The 13,600-nt window shown below is 57.0% G+C and overlaps 1 pseudogene; it reads left to right on the top strand.

The window, feature by feature from the left end:
• Positions 1-5,067: 5,067 nt before the first annotated feature.
• On the top strand, positions 5,068-13,359 carry LOC135271609 (NUT family member 2G-like; annotated as a pseudogene).
• The last annotated feature ends 241 nt before the right edge of the window (positions 13,360-13,600 follow it).

Genomic DNA, 13,600 nt, shown 5'->3' with positions numbered 1-13,600 from the left:
CGAGAGGTCCACATCACACCAGGACATAGAAGGGGAAGGCTGGGCCCTGTTTCTACATATCCACATCACACCAGGTCACACAGGGAGGACAGGCCCCATGTCCAGGGATCCACGTCACACGAGGACACAGAGGGAGGACAGGCCCCATGTCCACGGGTTCACGTCACACCAGGACATAGAGGGAGGAAGGCTGGGCCATGTGTCCACACGTCCACATCACACCAGGACAAAGAGGGAGGACAGGCCCCATGTCCAGGGGTCCACATTACACCAAGACAGAGGGAGGGCAGGCCCCATGTCCAGGGTTTCACGACACACCAGGATATAGAGGGAGGAAGTCTGGGCCCTGTGTGCACACGTCTACATCACATCGGGACACAGAGGGAGGACAGGCCCTGTTTCCAGGTGTGAATGTCATACCAGGACTCAGAGGAAGGACAGGACCTGTGTCCAGGGTCCCACATCACACCAGGACACAATGGGAGGACAGGCCCTGGGTCCAGGTGTGAATCTCACAGCATGACACAGTGGGAGGACAGGCCCCACTTCAAGAGTTCCACACCCACCTGACGAACGCGATGAAACCTCGTCTCTACTAAAAATGAAAAAAAAAAAAAAAAAAAAAAAAAAAAAAACTAGCCCGGCATTGGTGTTAGGTGCCTGTGGTCCCAGCTACTCAGGAGGCTGAGGAAGGAGAATAGCTTGCACCTGGGAGGCGGAGGGTGCAGTGAGCCCAGATCACACCACTGCACTCCAGCCTGGGTGACAGAGGAAGACTCGGTCTCAAAAAGTCAATTTATGGCCGGGTGCAGTGTCTCACACCTGTAATCCCAGCACTTTAGGAGGCTGAGGCAGGTGGGTCACAAGGTCAGGAGGTCAAGACCAGCGTGGCCAAAATGATGAAAGCTCGTCTCTACTAAAAATACAAAAAACTAGTCAGGCCCAGCGTCAGGTGCCTGTAATCCCAGTTACCGTAGAGGCTGAGGCAGGAGAATCGCTTGAATCTGGGAGGCAGAGGTTGCGGTGAGCCGAGATTGCGCCACTGCACTCCAGCCTGGGTGACAGAGGGAAACACCATCTCAAAAATATATATATACATAATTAAATAAATAAATAAAACATTTAAAAATTTAAAACCTTTTTACAAGGGGGTTGGGGGAACACATGTAGCCATGAACAGACCTGTAGGGAGGCCGGGGCACCCTCTCTGGGTGCCTTCAGGATGCCTTGACCGTGGCCTGCAGCCTGCAGAGCGGGGGGCTGGTCAGTTCACGTCTCAGCCCTTCTGAGGCTGCTGTCTGGGCTCCCGCGTGCCTGCAACCCCAGTAAAATAACACAGACCCTGATGGGGGTGCCCATGGAGCCAGGAAGATGCTGCTCACATATCCTTTTTCGCCGCACCCGGCCATTTTTCCTTTTTGTTTTTAATTTTATTTTAAGTTCTGGGATACATGTGCACATCTTGCAGGATTGTTACATAGGTATACACATGGTGTGGTACCTCCTAATGCTATCCCTCCCCAATTCCCCCACCCCGTTATCCCTCCCCTAACCCCCTGTTTTGTTGTATTTTGAGATGGAGTCTCGCTCTGTCACCGAAGCTGGAGTGCAGTGGCACAATCTCAGCTCACTGCAACCTCTGCCTCCCGGGTTCAAGCCATTCTCCTGCCTCAGCCTCCCAAGTAGCTGGGACTACAGGCACTCGCCACCACGCCAGACTAATTGTTGTATTTTTAGAAGAGGCAGAGTTTCACCACATTGGCCAGGCTGGTCTCGAACTCCAGACTTCAGGTGATCCACCTGCCTCAGCCTCCCAAAGTGCTGGGATGACAGGCGTGACCCACTGCGCCCAGCCTAATTTTTTGTTGATTTTTCTTGAGACGGAGTCTCACTCTGTCGCCCAGGCTGGAGTGCAGTGGCACAATCTCAGCTCACTGCAACCTCTGCCTCCCGGGTTCAAGCAATTCTCCTGCCTCAGCCTCCCAAGTAGCTGGGATTACAGGCGCCCGCCACCATGCCCGGCTAATTTTTGTATTTTTAGAGACAGGGTTTCACCGTATTGACCAGGCTGGTCTCGAACTCCTGGCCTTGTGATCCGCCCGCCTCGGCCTCCCAAAGTGCTGGGATTACAGGTGTGAGCCCCCACGTCCGGCTCTGCTATGCAGATTTCTAAACCCATCACAGGAAGCAGTTCTCACTAGGAGCCACTCCCAGCTCCAGGTCGGCCTGCAGGAGAGCCGGGAGCTGCTGTTGTTCCAAACTCCACCTGCTGCAGGGATCACGGCAGCAGCCACACCCGGGGGTACCAGGTAAGCAAATGCAGGGTGAGGGTGAGGATCCCCCAGCCCTGGGAGAGACCTGTGGCCATCCTTCTCCCTCGTCACTCACCCCGCGGGGACACAGCATCTCCCCAAAGATGGTCTTGATGCAGGAGATCAGGTAGTCGTGCAGGTCCTCACTCAGCCCCTCGAAGTTCCTGCAGGCCAGGATGACCACCTCACGAGGGTGCTGCTCCAGCCACTCTGAGATCTCCGGGAGCGTGTCCTGCGGGGAGGGAGGGGGCGGGGCAGAGTCCTTCATGAGTCCCACAGCTCGGGGAAGGCTGGGCTCCGTGGGTCACACCTGTCATTCCAGCGCTCTGGGAGGCCAAGGCGGGCAGATCACCTGAGGTCAGGAGTTCAAGACCAGCCTGGCCAACATGGCGAAACCCCGTCTATACTAAAAACATGCAAAAAAATTAGCTGGGTGTGGTGGTGGACGCCTGTAATTCCAGCTACTTGGGAGGCTGAGTCAAGAGAATTGCTTGAACCTGGGAGGTGGAGGCTGCAGCCAGCCATGTCGGCCAGGCACGTTGGCTCATAGCTGTAATCCCAGCACTTCAGGAGGCCGAGCGGGGACAGATCACCTAAGGTCAGGAGTTCAAGACCATCCTGGCCAACACGGCAAAACCTCTGTCTCTACTAAAAATACAAAAATTAGCCGGGCATGGTGGTATGCACCTGTAATCCCAGCTACTCAGCAGGCCGAGGCAGGAGAATCGCTTGAACCCAGGAGGCGGAGGTTGCAGTGAGCCGAGATCAAGCCACTGCACTCCAGCCTGGGCAAAAGAGCAAAACTCTGTCTCAAAAAAAGAGAAAAGATGAGGCCAGAACAGTGGCAGTCCCAGTGCTTTGCGAGGAGGCTGAGGCCGATCCCAGAGAATTGGCTTCAGTCCAAGAGTTTGAAAAGAGCCTGGGCAACATGGCTACAAAAAAGAAGAATTAAATAATTAGGTGTGGTGGTTCACACCTCTAGTCCAAGCTAGAGGTAGTTGGTAAGCTTAGACAGGTGGATCCTCCGGCAGACAGGAGGCTGCAGTGAGCCAACTCAGCCCGGCTCAGTGGCTCATGCCTGTCATCCCAGCACTTTGGGAGGCCGAGGCAGGCCAATCACCTGAGGTCAGGAGTTCGAGACCAGCCTGGCCAACATGGTGAAACCCTGTCTCTACTGAAAATACAAAAATTAGCCGGGCATGGTGGTGCATGCTTATAATCCCGGCTACTCCAGAGGCTGAGGCAGGAGAATCGCTTGAACAGGAAGGAAGACGTTGCAGTGAGCTGAGCTTGCGCCACCGCACTCCAGCCTGGGTGACAGAGCAAGACTCTGTCTCAAAAAAATAGAAAGAAAACAGAAAGAAAAAAAGAAATGAAGAAATTCACATCGGTCAAGAAGCCCCCGAATGCCAGGTATGGTGGCTCACGCCTGTAATCCCAGCATTTTGATAGGCTGAGGCGGGCGGATCACCTGAGGTCAAGAGTTCGAGACCAGCCTGGCCAACCTGGTGAAACCCCGTCTCTATTAAAAATATGAAAATTAGCCGGGTGTGGTGGTGGGTGCCTGTAATCCCGGCTACTTGGTAGGCTGAGGCAGGAGAATCGCTTGAACCTGGTGGGCGGAGGTTGTAGTGAGCCGAGGTTGAGCCACTGCATTCCAGCCTTGGTGACAGAGCGAGACTCCATCTCCAAAGGAAAAAAAAATAAGTGCTCCTAACAGATTAGCAGGCGTCAGCATCTCCTGGTCTCTTGTCTGGCCCTGAAGCTGACATCGTCATCCCACTAAAGGTCAGGAACCTCCCGTCCCTATGGCAGTCTGGTTCCCCATGGGAGGCCGGCCGCCTCCTGAGCGCTCCCCGTGTATCCCCTCAGCCTGGTCGTACCTCCACCAGTGCCATGGTGTATACCATGTGAACAAAGTGCAGGTTCTTCTCAAGAGCCGTCCAGCATGAGGGCAATCTGCAGGTGTAAGTACCGCACGCCGGCATGCAGCTGCTCCGTGATGTCCAGCACCTGCGGGCAGAGGGGCTGTCACGTCTCCCTGCTGGTTGCCGTGGCTTCAAACCTCATATTGCACAGGCTGGTTTCTTTTATTTTCTTCAGATGGAGTCTCGTTCTCTCATCCAGGCTGGATTGCAGTGGCATGATCTCGGCTCCCTGCAACCTCCACCCTCCAGGTTCAAGCGATTCTCCTGCCTCACCCTCCTGAGTAGCTGGGATTACAGGCACCTGCCACCATGCCTGGCTAATTTTTCTATTTTTAATAGAGACGGGGTTTCACCGTGTTGGTCAGGCTGGTCTCGAAATTCTGACCTCAGGTGATCCACCTGCCTCGGCCTCCCAAAATGCTGGGATTACAGACATGAACCTCCATGCATGCCTAGGAGTGGCAAAATTATTAACATAAAAAGGTGAAAGAGGGGCTGGGTGTGATGGCTCAGGCCTGTAATCCCAGCACTTTGGGAGGCCGACGTGGGTGGATCACGAGGTCAAGAGATCGAGACCATCCTGGTCAACATGGTGAAACCCCGTCTCTACTAAAAATACAAAAAGAAAATTAGCTGGGCATGGTGGCACGTGCCTGTAATCCCAGCTACTCAGGAGGCTGAGGCAGGAGAATTGCCTGAACCCAGGAGGCAGAGGTTGCGCTGAGCCGAGATCATGCCATTGCACTCCAGCCTGGGTAACAAGAGCGAAACTGCATCTCAAAAAAAAAATAAAAAAATAAAAAAATAAAAAAAAGTTGCCTAAAGAGGTGCACACAGTCTGCCCTGCTGCCCTCCAGCTGGAAGGGAACCTCAGTTCTTTCCTATTGGCTGGAGCCCTTCACAGAATGTCCCCCACCCCTTCCAGTACCTGCTGCACTGCCCCTCCCCCTCTGCAGAATGTCTGGGGTCCTATGTTCTAAACTGCTTTACTTTCAAATTTTACCGGACCTACCTGAACTCAGGAGAATCTGTTGAGGCAGGTCACTCTCTGGGTCCTGCTCTTGACTTTTCTCACTGTGGAAACTGTCAGACAGCGGTGATCAGCACCCAGCCTGAGGGGATGGCTTCAAATGGAGGTGAGTCTGTAGGGACAGGGGCATTATGCAAGTCTCTTTCAAGTTTCAAATCCTTGGGAATTCAAATTTGACACCGCCCCAGGGACAGCTGATAGGGCTAGTGTCGAGGAGGGAGGGAGCACTGGATGTCCCCAAAGACATCACACCTGGAGAGGGCCATGGCACCCTGAGTCTGTGGTTAGGGAGGATGGCTCCTTGGAGGTGGACCAAGATGCCTGGGGGGATACACCGTGTAGGGGAAAGGATGGAGTGGATGTACTGATTCTTTCTAGAGGGGGACGGGTCACGTCACCGCGTGTTTGTAGGGAGCGGTGGGATCGTGTTGTGCCGGTGGCCCAATGAAGATGGCGGGCAAGCCTGAGCCCTGTGTTATGTCTTCGGGCAGCTGGACGGTGCCCTTCCATAGTGTTCAGAGGGATTTGGACTGGACTTTTCTAGATCTTAGGGAGGAGTGAGGAGAAGTCGTCTCAGCCAGAGACGACTGTTGGGTGTGATGGCTGGGACAGAGCATGCAGTGACAGCCTCTGGGTGGGCGAGCCTGGGGCTACTGTAACTGCCGCAGCCTCTCAGCTCGCTCCCCAGAGGTGGCTTCTCAGTCAGTTCAGGTAGCTGTTGGCTTTAACAGGGGTGGGGGCAGTGGGGAAGTTCAGGCAACACGGCCTGGGCTTCCCAGGTTGTTCTGAATTGTTCGTCCTTTTGTGGAAGCGCAGGTCTTCAGACCCACTTCCTCTTCTCTGCTAGCTCACGGCCTGTCCTCTGCACTTTGTGTTTCTGTGGAGATCAACAATTTGCCTCTATTCCATGTCTACTACCTCATGAACAGGGGACAGGTGTGGACTCTTGCTGGTTTTCAGTGGAAAGGTCTGGAAAGACTGCTTTCCTTTTCAGTAGAGGAAGGAGAGTAGAACACAAATAGGAAGATGGTCCTCTTATTATTATTATTATTATTCAAGTTAGGATGTGTGTCCTGACTGATGAGGTGCATGTGCTGTATCCCTGTTCCCCTTGACTGGAGACTGCATGAAGTCCTAGCGAACAGGGATGAGCTCCAGACAACTCTGCCACACCTGGCCTGTGGCCCAAGAACCTCTGGTTCTTGGTTGGTCACTCTATTCAGTTATTGGGAGCTCAAAGGAAAAGGACCAGAGATGGGCTCGTTGTCCCACGACCTACTGTAACATGACCAGCAGCTGTGAAAATCCCCAGACACCTCCCCCCCGCCCCCCCTCTGACAGCCCCACTGCTCACCGCTTGCTGGCTGTGCTCTAATCGTGTGCCGCTCTTGCTGGCTGCGCAATGACAGTATCTCAGGGAACTCCACCACTGCTTCTCAGACCTGCTCCCTGGGAACAGAGCTTCCTGAGTGGCAGCCAGGACCACCGAGCACTGAGGAAAGTGTCGCCTGACTCTGACCCATGTTTAGCACTTGCTGGGCATGGTGCCAGAACAATCACTTGCACACTGGGTGTGATGCGTATGGGTTATCTTCAGGGTTCACGGGGTGCTGGCTTGGGAGAGATTTCCATCCGGTGGTTGTCTTCCATTGTTTCTTTTTCAAGATGGAGTCTTGCTCTGTCACCCAGGCTAGAACGCAGTGGTGCAATCTGGGTTAACTGCCAGGCTCTCTAGTGAAGGGACCCTCCTATGGAGGAACAGAGCATGCGATGCACAATCAGGGACATTTGCAAGCTGCAGTTTCCCTGTCACATGCCCTCAGCTGTAGGACACCCCTGATTCCCCAGTGACCAGGGTGGACCTGGAGACCCCAGCTCATTCACCTCTTTCCTTTGTCTCCACAGCATGCCCAGAGCTGGAAACGGGTGTGACCGAGAACCCTGGCGCCTCCATGCCAGTGTTCACGGCTCTGTCCTTCGCCACACCTGCTCCTGGCCCAGCAGATGGGCCGCCCCTCGTGACTGCAGTGGTTCCCCCAGGCGGCCCTCCGGTGCTGTCTGCCTTCCCCAGGACCCCTCTGGTGGCAGGACACGATGGCCAAGGCCTGAATTCGGCCGGGGCTTCCAACGTCCTTGTCCAGATGAAGACAGAAGTGGGGCCTGTGAAGGCTCCTCAGGCACAGACCTTGGCCCTACCTCAGGACCCCCTCGTCTGGCGGGTTCCAGGTGCCGTCTGTGAGGGAGTCGCATGTCCACCTCCCCGACCCCTGGCAGCTGCCCCTGTGGTGCCCGCTATGGCTGCCCACATCGTTGGGGTCACCCAGGCCTGTGACGGAGGCTGGTTCCAGGGCCTTCCTCCTCCAGCACCACCACCTGCTCCCCAGCCGGGCCCCATCGTGGCCCCAGGGAATGCTTGTCCATTGTCACAAGGGGCTCATGGAGAGGGCAGCCTGGCTCCCTCCCAGGCCAAGACTCCCGTGGACGACTCCTGCAACCCCCAGAGCGTGTATGAGAACTTCCGACTCTGGCAGCACTACAAGCCCCTGGCCCGGAGGCACCTTCCCCAGAGTCCGGACATGGAAGCGCTTTCCTGTTTCTTCATGTGAGTGTCCTCGGGGCACCGGAGCTCACCCTGCAGCTCACCCATAAAGAGGCTGCTGGATGGACGGGAGGTCACGCTGTTCGGGGGAGCTTGCAGGGTGGTCTTGAAGGCGACGGGTCGAGCTATGGAAGGGCACATTTTCAGGAACATTCATCTGGCTGCCACTCAGGACAGACTCTCAGGGGCCTCATCTCACCTGCCCCTCACTGTCCCGTGAGTCCAGCCAATCCTTACTGGGCAGGTATTTGCAGCTTTGCCCTCGATCCCTTCTAGAAAAAGGGACGACGTTGCTTCATTCAGAGGATGGTGAAGAGGTGACTTGAGCTCACACATGAGGCACACGGCACAGTGCCCGGCACATGCTGGGACACATTACATGATAACTGTTATGATTACTGTCCCTACTGCTATCATTATCAGAACTAGGCTATCTAGGACAGTGTTCCCCAAAGCCACGGGCTCCAGTGATGGCTCTGAGTGCACCACGAGCCCAGCAGCCCAGGGCCATGGACTGTGGTGACTGAGGCAGCAATGCCAGCATCTGAGAGTTTGTCGATTCAGTCCCAGTCGTGCCTCTCTCCATCCTGCAGTGCCTCTGTGACCCTGTGTCCCCCGCTGATGAGCAAACCCGTACTCCACGGGAGCTTGAGCACATCCACCCGGCAACACACTGGCCACTCCCGTAGGCAAGTCCCCTGCCCAGGGTGTAGCTGTAAGGAGGCCCCATCTTTGTCCCAAAAAATCTTGCTGCCCCTGAATCTTGGAACTGGTTGCATTCTCCCTTGGAGCTGAGTCCCGGTGCACTGGGGACCCTGATTCTCGGAGTGGAGTCGCCCCAGGCTCACAGGCTTGGCGTGGAGTGGGCTTGGACACTGCTCTGCTTTGGTTCTGCTTTCTACTCATCTCCAGGACCCCGAGGCTGCGTCCCCAGGGGCCGCCTTGCTCCAGAGTCCCCAGGAAGCTGGTTAAATGCTCAGTCCTGGGGCCCTGGAACCTGCACGTTAACCCTCGCTCCCCGGGCATTCTGTGGGTGCGCTGTCTCAGTCAGCTCGGGCTCTGCCATAACAAATCCTATAGACTGGGTGCTTTATCAGGACACATTCACGTCTCCCACTTCCAGAGGTCGGAAGTCCCAGATCAAGGTGACGGCCGACTGGTGTCCTGGCTGGAGAGGGCTGCCTCTGGCTGTGTCCTCTTGCGGCTGAGAGGGAGAGCCCTGGTGTCTCCTCCTGCCCTTATCGGGGCTCGGATGCCATGATGGGAACCCACCCTCATGACCTGCTCTAACCCTGATTAACTCCAAGAACTGACACACCGGGGCTGAGGGCTTCAGCACAGGAATGCTGGGGACACTCACATTCCACCCATAGTACTGAGTTCATTTGTCAACACTGTAACACTGAGGACTCGAGGGGCAGTTGGAGAGGCCAGCCGGTGGCTTGTGTTGATGACTGATCTTGGGGACATATCCTGCCCACGTAGGGGAGAACAGGACAGGGACAGATGACAGGACATGTGTGGGGGTGACAGGGGCCGGGTGTTGGGACTGGTGGGCTTAGGATGGAGGGTGGGCTTATGGACTGGGACTGACTGCACCGCCTTACAGCCCAGTTCTCAGATCCCTGGTCCGGCAGAAGCCCACCATGACCCTGGAGGGGGGACTGTGGTGGGCCGTGCGGGAATGGCAGCACACGAGCAACTTTGACCGGATGATCTACTACGAGATGGCGGGTAAGTGAGTCTGGGGTGCAGGGGCAGAGCCCACATGGCAGGGTGACAGAGGGTGACAGAAGCCGGATGGCCATGGTGGCTGCTCAGTGTGGAGCATGAGGAGGGTGTGGACAAACGCAGGCCCTCCCGGGCCCCTGGCTCCCTCAGGAAGCTGCTCCTCCCTCCTAGAGTGCTCTGGGGTCTCTATCCTGCCCTGGTGGGAAGCCACGCCCTGCTTGGCCTCGGGCCAACCCCTGCCTGACACTAAGGGTCAGGGAGCGAGCAGCCAGCATCACAGCCCAAAGGAGATCACCGCCAGTTGTGAGGATGGGGAGAAGGGGCGCTGGGGACTATAGACAGAGCGGGGTGCACTCTCTTCACAGCAGTGGCCAGAAGTCGGTTTTCGCCCATCCCAGCCTGGCCAGGATTGGAGAAACCTGCGCTGGGTCAGGGGAGACCTGCGTCCAGGACACCATGAGACCCATCTCTGGCCTGCCTGCCTTTGCTCCTCGTAGTCCCTTCCTTTAAGACAGAAAGACGGCAGCCTCAGGGGAAAGGGGCCCTGTCTTTTGCACCCAGCTTTTGCTTCCTCCCGACCGGGGTCTCCCATGCTTCATCTTCCCGGGTTATCCTTCAGGGACCCACAGTCCCAACCTCAGGACTCATGCAACTGGGCAACATCATGGACGCCTTCTGCCATAAACCCCACCCCTGATGCCCTCCTGGGCCTCGTGGCCCTGACTTAAGTCAGAAAGCCCTGTTGATGCCATGGGCTCTGCAGGGGCCGGGTGAGGGAGGGAGAGCCCAGAACTCTGGGAGTAGTTCCCTCTGGGACTGGGGGACGGGCCCCAGGGAGGGCCTGGACAGCCTGCCTGAGGCATGCCTTCCCATTCCCTGCCATCAGCTGCTGCCTGGTCCTGGGGGCAGAGGGCCTGGACCCTCTCAGCACGGTCTACACCTTCTTCACCCTAGGTTCCTACAGTCTGAGGCTGAGGAGGAGATGCAGATTCAGAAGTCACAGTGGATGAAGGGGCCCCAGTGCCTGCCTCCTCCAGCCCTGCCGAGGCTTGAACTTCAGGGACCATCAGTCCCTGAGGTGGTCAAGCAGCCAGGTATGGCTTCCCACATTCCCACAGGAGCCACGGCAAAGCCCAGAGAGGCCGAGGGAGGCCACTGTCCCCACACCCCATGCCTCCCTTCAAGAGAGGGATTTGTTCCTTCCAACAAGACAGCTCAGGGGAGCTGGGGGGCTGGGCGGCTCGTGGTCACGAAGTGGGTATTCACCTGGTCAGGTTTCCTAGCTACTCTCTCCCCTTGCAATTCCAAAACCCAACAATCTGCCCAGGAAGCAGGGATGAGTGGGTGGAGTACTCAGCATATATCAGTGACTCCAAGCTTCCTCCAAAAGGATGCTGTCCCGCATGTGCCCCTCCTGCGGCGTCTCTTCCAGGGGCGCTGTGGTTCAGGTGGTCCTGACCCAGCTGGGACCCACTTCAGGTCCCTGAGCCCTGCCCTCCCCTGTGTGATGCAGGCAGGAGGAGCAGCCCTCACCATACCCATCCTCCTCCCTCCCTGCCTCAGTGTACCTTCCCAGCAAGGCTGGCCCCAAGGCCCCACCTGCCTGCCTGCCACCACCCAGGCCCCAGCGGCCAGCGGAGACCAAGGCCCCCAAGGAGATTCCCCCTGAAGTGGTACAGGAGTATATGGACATCATGGAGGAGCTGCTGGGGCCTCCCGCTGGGGCCATGAGGGAGATCGAGGGACAATGGGAAGAGGGCGAAGTGGAGCAGGAAGGGGACGGGATGCTTCTAGACCCAGGCGTCCTGAGCTACGCTGACAATCTGTGTTCCCAGAAAGACTTTGTCACCAAGGTGGGCTAGCCTCAAGTGCTGGGGTCTGCAGAATTCCAGGGGGTGGCACTCGCAGGTCCTTGGAATTAAGCTCTGTTCCTTAGCTCCTCCGCAGTGAAGGGGTGTGTGTGTTGCCATCGATTTGACTGTCTGTGTATGTGATTGTGTCTGTGTCTTTGTGTCTGTGATCGGTTACTCTGTGTCTGTGTGGGTGTGAGTGTGGAGTGTGGAAATTACTTGTGTCCATTTTCCTGTGTCATATGTGGGTCTCTTTGTGTGTCTGTGTGTGGTTTGTGTGTCTCTGTCTGCATGTGTGTACGCTACCAGGTCTGTGGTCTGTGTGTAGCTGTGGTCGCCATGATATGAGACAGCTCCAGAAGGGTGGGGACGGGGCGCTCACTGCTTTCTGCATCTCCTCCAGGTGTCCTTGGCTCCAGGTTACTCCCTGCCCGGGAAGCTCACACCGTCTTCCTTCTGTTTCCAGGTGGAGGCCGTCATTCACCCCCGATTCCCGGAAGAATTGCTTTCCCCAGATCCACACATGGATTTCTTGGCCCTAAGCCAGGAGCTGGAGCAGGAGGAAGGACTCACCCTTGCCCAGGTAGAGCAGGGAGGGAGGGAAACCCAGGTACCCTGGGGGCAGGAGGGACCCGGCACATAAGCCCCACCTGATTGTCCACCCCACCCTGCGGGGGATGCTCGGCTTCTTGGGGAGCCACTCCGAGGCAGGGAGGTGCAGGTTCAGATGGAACGGGATGGAGAGGAGCCAGGGAGGGGAGTCAGGATGCAAACTGCAGTGAGGCCCAGCGGGATGCCCAGCGGAGCCACACGCTCTGTCTTTGACAGAAAGCCCAGCGGCCTCAGGCTTCCGTGCCTGCCACCCAAGCGCCTTGGTCTTCACCACCCTGGGCCCTGTTCACACTTGAGGCAGAGCCAGTAAGTGCCCCCTTTACTCCCGCAGGTAGCAGAGAAGCACCTCCTATCCTTGAAGGAGGAACGGTGTGAGAGGGCAGTCCCTAGTCATGGCACCACCCAGCTGGACTCAATCTCTTCTAAGTCTGCAGCGGGCCAAGGAGCAGAGAGAGATGTGCCTGGCCTGCCCACCCCAGACGGCTGCCCGGGATGCTCAGAGACAAGGCAGTGTGTGCACTGGGATGGCCAGGTCCAAAAACCCTGTTGTGCTTTTGGAGAGGCTGGATTCTCACAGGCCGAGGGCTGCCCGGCCAAACTCTCCTTCCCAGGATCACAGACCCAACCCCCAGAGGGCTTCCCGGGACCCTCAGGGACGAGGCAGGGTGCGTACTGGGATGGTCAGGTCCATAAACCCTGTTGTGGTTTTGGAGAGACTGGACTCCCGCTGGCTGAGCGCTGCCCGGCCAGACTCTCCTCCCCAGGACCATAGACCCACCTGCCCAGGCGTGGGGACCAAGGGCACCTGGGGTCTCCCTGGAGCCTCTCCTGTCAAGGAATCACGCAGGCTGTCTGAGGGGTCAAGTGAGGAGGAGAGGGAAATCCCTGGCATAGTTTCTGCCATGGGTACCAACTACAGGCTGCGGGCCTGGAAGCTGTCCCAGAGCCCTGTACCTGCCTCGGGCCTTCTCAGCCTAGAAGGGCGGGAACCTCAGGGAGCTCTTCAGTCCCAATCTGCGAAGAGAAGAGACCTCAGCCCAGCATCCGCTCCTGCCACCAAGTCCAAGAAGCGAGTTCTCTTCAAGAGGCCCATCCCCTGTTCAGATGCCCCATTTAAGGCCTGGACTCAGCATCTCTGGGGCGCAGTCCCTGGCTTGGGGGCTGGGTGGCCCCTCGCAGTCTAAAAAGAGAAAGGGTGACCCCTTGCTCTCTAAGAGGAAGAGAATGCAGCATTGTAGCTAGTAGAGGGACAGGGCAGGCTCTCTGGTGCCAATCCCCAAGGGTGGGGCTCTCAACTCTCGGACCCTCAGGGCATCAGGTGCCTCAAAGCAAAGACTTCTCCCCCAGTGCTGATCTTGCTGGGCCTTAGCTTGATGGGAGAGGGTGGGGGAAGGAAGGGGCAGGAGGGAGGGGAGGGAGAAGGTGGCTCAACCGGAAGGGAGGGTCTAGGGGTAGGGGGTGGGGAGCAATACCTTGGAGGTCTCATGTGTAAATCTGAATAAACACAGTTGTGTTGGAAATGCTCTCCGGGCTGCTGC

The sequence above is a fragment of the Aotus nancymaae genome, unplaced genomic scaffold, assembly GCF_030222135.1.
Source record: "Aotus nancymaae isolate 86718 unplaced genomic scaffold, 86718_ANA_hifiasm-v0.15.2.pri h1tg000087l, whole genome shotgun sequence".
Lineage (NCBI taxonomy): Eukaryota > Metazoa > Chordata > Mammalia > Primates > Aotidae > Aotus > Aotus nancymaae.
The sequence above is the reverse complement of the archived record's forward strand: the minus strand, read 5'-3'. Positions and strand labels throughout refer to the sequence as shown.